Consider the following 4,469-nt stretch of genomic DNA (forward strand, 5'->3'; position numbering starts at 1 on the left):
CTTCCTTCCTCATATTCTCTTTATTTCCTTCTATTCTCCTCTTTCCTCCTTTTCCCTTCCTGCCTTCCCCGCTTCCCTCCTACCCTTCCTTCCTTCCTTCTTCATATTCTCTTTCCTTCTATTCTCCTCTTTCCTCCTTTTCCCTTCCTGCCTTCCCCGCTTCCCTCCTACCCTTCCTTCCTTCCTTCTTCATAGTCTCTTTCTTTCCTTCTATTCTCCTCTTTCCTCCTTTTCCCTTCCTGCCTTCCCCGCTTCCCACCTACCCTTCCTTCCTTCCTTCCTTCCTCATATTCTTTCTTTCCTTCCTCCTAAACCTTTTCTCCTTCCTCCTCCTTCCTTCCCTCCTTTTTCTTCCTTCCTTCCTTCCTTCCTTCCTTCCTTCCTTCCTTCCTTCCTCCCTCCCTCCCCCCTCCCTTCCTTCCCTTCTTCCCCAAGCAGGACGACAACAGGAGCAGCTTCTAGCTTGAGCCACGAAATCACAGCAGCACCAATGAATAAATGCTTCTCCGGTTCCTTTTGCAATCACAAACCATCTGCAAGGGACGCAGCCAGCATGGCCTTTCAGCCCTATATTTAGTCAAATCCAAAGCAGACCTTGATAATTGGGTTAAAGTCAAGAAGGAGCCAAGAAAAAAACAAACCAGAAAGCGAGGGAGGAGGGGACACCCGACACCAACAGCCCAGATTTATTGGAAGTCGCTTTCCCATTCGGCTCGTTCGCAGAAGATGCCTTGAAATCAGAAGGTTTCAAACTGAGGGCCTCCTGTGTGCCGCAGCAGATTGCTCTGTTGACACAGCAGGTTCAGAGAAGTCTAACAAGGAGAAACAGAAAGAAATCAGTTAATAAAACATTTGCTGTTTTACCCAATTATCTGGAAGCACAGCAGGGAAGTTGGCTGTCAGTGCCCACACTGTCTTCCAGAGGGAGACCAAAGGAGAGAGAGAGAGAGAGAAAAAAAAGAGAGAGAGAGAAAGAGGAGAGAGAATTAGGCGAGCAGGAAAGGTTAAAATGCTGGAAACGTACGTAGAGGATACAGGGGGCACTTTGGCTGGACATCAAGCTGGGGAGCAGAGTTTAGGAGCCTCTGAGTCACCCGGTCTGCGACTCCTGGATTTCCCAGCCAATGTGTATTTTGCAAAATAAAATACTGTGTTTTGCAAGCAAAGGGGCTTGCAAAATACAGTAGCGGTGGCACAGCATCGGTTATGCAACCTTGTTCAACGCACCCCCGCAATTAATGGTCGGTATTCCCTCGGATGAGGCATGTCGCTCAGCTCAGGCCCCTGGGGCTAATCAATTAATAGCGGGGGTGGAGGGGTGGGGGTCTGTTCCGAAGGAAAATAGCTTGTTCCTGGTGGGCGACTGCATTGTTTAGTTGCTAGAAATGTCTCGGCATCCTGATTTGGAAAGGGGCAAGGCCAGAGCCCAGGGGAGGCAAATCCAAAGATATGACTTAAGACAAACAAGCTAACAGTAAACCATGGGTTAATCAAGGAACCACAAGGAACACTGACAGGGCGAGCCACTTGTCTATAAACAGAGAGCAAACCCCACTCCCTTTGGCACTGATGATGTTACCTAGCTGGGTCATGAAAGGTCTGTAAGAAAGCCATAAAGCTCAGAGTGCACCAAGGATGGCAACATCCTCCTTCTCCTCCTTCTTCTCCTTCTTCTCCTTCTCCTCCTTCTCCTCCTTCTTCTCCTCCTCCTCCTCCTCCTCCTCCTCCTCCTCCTCCTCCTCCTCCTCCTCCTCCTCCTCCTCCTCTCTCTTCTTCTTCTTCTTCTTCTTCTTCTTCTTCTTCTTCTTCTTCTTCTTCTTTCTTCTTCTTCTTCTTCTTCCTCTTCCTCTTCCTCTTCCTCTCTTCCTCTTCCTCTTCTCCTCCTCCTCCTCCTCCTCCTCCTCCTCCTCCTCCTCCTCCTCCTCCTCCTCCTCCTCCTCCTCCTCCTCCTCCATGTCAGGTCAGGCCCCAAACCAAGAATGCTATGTGGTGATTCTTCCAAGCCGACATCTTTATGGTTTCATGCCTCTTAGACAGAATCTTGCCAGACTGAAGTCTCTATTTTTTTTTTTTTAATTATTTATATGCCGCCCTTCTCCAGAGACTCAGGGCGGCTTACAATGCGTTAAGCAATAGCTTATTATCTGCATCTACGATATACTCTGGGAGCTGTTGAGGAGGGTCTGTCTTCACCCTCTTTCCTTCACACAAACGATCTAAACTGTGTTGTCTCTTCCTCCTCTGGAGCGCAGCCCCTCCCTCCGGAAATCCACTTCCTCGCCACATTCCATCACGGATGGCTTCACAGGTGGTGTGATTGTGGAGCCAAATTACACAATGTGGGGGTGGGGGAGGGGAGACGAAGAGGGCAAAACTGGGAGACGACTGGAAATGTCAGCGTCCCTGTTTCCACGGATGCTCCCGGAGCTGGGTTACATTAATAATTGGTGGAAGCAGAAGGCTAAGAACAGTGTAGCTGTAGTGCATTAAACTTCTCCTTGATGGCGTTTGCTGTTGATTTATCCCAGTGTGGCTCATTTCCTTGCTTTTTCTCTCCCCCTCCCCTCTGTGTCTCTCCCACCCACCCACCCCATGTATTTCCCAGAAACTCAAATAAAAGGACCTTTATTGCCCGAGACTGGAGCAGTGAATCATAAGCTTTGCTGAGACCGGATCCTCAGACTTCATGGATAAAACTGATCTCTTATTAGGTTTAATAACCGCAACGTTCCTCCTCCTAGCAGATTGCGCCTGGTTTTCTCTGTGTAGTAAAAGCAGACGAGGGTCCCCCTCCGGAAATAAAGACTGGTGACATTTGCATAGCTCCACCCTCTTGGTTTGCATAAAGGCATCCTGGATTAATTTGGCACAGAATGAATCAGGTGCTGACCTGGAAGCCAGGCGACGGTGAGTTCTAGTCCTGCCTCAGGCATAAAAGCCCGCTGAGTGACTTTGGGCCAGTCCTTCTCGCTCAGACCAACCCTCCCCACAGGGTTGTTGTGGCAGGGAAAAATAGGAGGAGAAAGGAGTACAGGTAGTCCTCAACTTACGACCACAACGGAGCCTCAAATTTCTGTCGCTAAAGGAGTCATTTAAGTGACCTTTTTTTTATGACTTTTCTTCCCACATTTGTTAAGTGAATCACTGCAGTTCTTAAATTAATATCACGGTTGATAAGGACAAGAAGCAATGGATAGGAACTAATCAAGGAGAGAAGCAACCTGGAACTAAGGAGAAACTTTCTAACAGTGAGGGCAATTAACCAGTGGAACAGCTTGCCACCAGAAGTTATGAGTGCTTCATCACTGGAGGTTTCAAGAAGAGACTGGGCAGTCACTTGTCTGAAATGGTATACGGTCTCCTGCTTGAGCAGGGGGCTGGACTAGAAGACCTCCAAGTTTCCCTTCCAGGAGTCTATATATTGAATGTGGAAGTTCTGCTTAGTCGAGTGCAATTCATGGAGATTTATGGCTCTCCACAACTTCTCTTCCCTTGTCTGTACTTCTGACTGTTCTCCCCCACCAGGCTCGGAACACGCATCCCATAATTTAAGTATGCCTCCCCTTTCTCTAATCTCAAATTTTACTGGTCTTCTGCTTCGGTGTGAAAATGCAACGTCTCCTTTGAAGAGAAAGACCAGGAAATTCTTCTCTTCCCGTTTCACCATCTAGTTCAAGATTTCTCCCGATCTTGACATGTCCATCTTGACATCTTTTTTCTGGTGCTTTTTTTTTTTTTTAATATTTTTTCTTTCTAAGGAAGTCCCTCTGTGTTTTTTTTTTTCCTCCCCGTCTGTGCTATCATTTAGAAGATTAAGTGCCTAGAACCGAATAAGCTATTCTGCACCATTGATTTATTCAATAGCATTATGATATCTGCTGCTCTCGGATCACGGTCTCTCTTTTAATAAATCTTAACATTTACTTCCAAATGGCCTGTAAGCCTGATCGGACCACATCCCAAGTTCATTATAGGGAGCGTACTTTGCATGGTTAGGAGAAGGAGGAGAGGTGGGGTTTTCCAGTGGGAGAAATGCCTGGGGAAAAAGATGTCGTGGGAGTAGAAAAACCACGTTGGAAGACTCGAAGCGTTGAGGTAGACATCCTAGAATGGTGAAAAAGGACTCAGAAAGCAAAAGTTGCTCTAAAAACATCTTGGAAGAATTAAGCTTTCAGGAGAAGCCAGAGAAACAGTATCCAGAAGGAAGAACAGGAGGCCTTTCTAGGAGAAAGGAGAAAGACTCTGGTGTCCTTGGTGCTCTCTGAGCATGGTTGATTTCTTGCAGGCATTTCATTACCCAACTAGGAAACATCTTCAGTGCTAGAAGGAAGTGGGATTTGTGGAGTGAAGGAGGAGAAGGGGAGAAGAGGACGGTGGGGCCTTTGGTGCTTTCTGCAGACATTTCATTACCCAACTAGGAAATATCATCAGTGCTAGAAAGGAGTGAGTGTGCAGGGAGGAGGAGGGAG

Source organism: Pituophis catenifer, unplaced genomic scaffold (assembly GCF_029215685.1).
Source record: "Pituophis catenifer annectens isolate HBS135680 unplaced genomic scaffold, rPitCat1.0.hap2 SCAF_71, whole genome shotgun sequence".
NCBI lineage: Eukaryota > Metazoa > Chordata > Lepidosauria > Squamata > Colubridae > Pituophis > Pituophis catenifer.